We start from the raw sequence: 347 nt of genomic DNA, 5'->3' as shown, positions 1-347 counted from the left end.
AGATCCCGGAGTGGTGCGGAGTCCTTCCGTGCCGGCCTCCCCTGGGGAGCACGGGTGGACCAGACCTTCCGCACGGTGATGGAGCTGGGCAGCAACAGAAAGGGATTTTCAGTTGTTGCAAGAGATGCCTTCCCCCTCCCCAACATTGGGCTCTCGACCTTACTTCTGTGCCGTCAAGTTGTCTTTTGCTCGCAAAAACTCCCAGCCTCTTTGCTGTGTAAGCAGAGAGCTTATCTGCTCCCATGCTGTTTGCCCTCCCGGAGCCCTTCCAAACTGGGCTGCACTGGTCAGGCAGGGACAGGGACCTCCACAGGGGTGGCTGTCCCAGGTGGGGGGCTGAGGGGGGC

The sequence above is a fragment of the Antrostomus carolinensis genome, unplaced genomic scaffold (genome assembly GCF_000700745.2).
Source record: "Antrostomus carolinensis isolate BGI_N321 unplaced genomic scaffold, ASM70074v2 scaffold9225, whole genome shotgun sequence".
Lineage (NCBI taxonomy): Eukaryota > Metazoa > Chordata > Aves > Caprimulgiformes > Caprimulgidae > Antrostomus > Antrostomus carolinensis.
Note: the sequence above shows the minus strand (reverse complement) of the source record.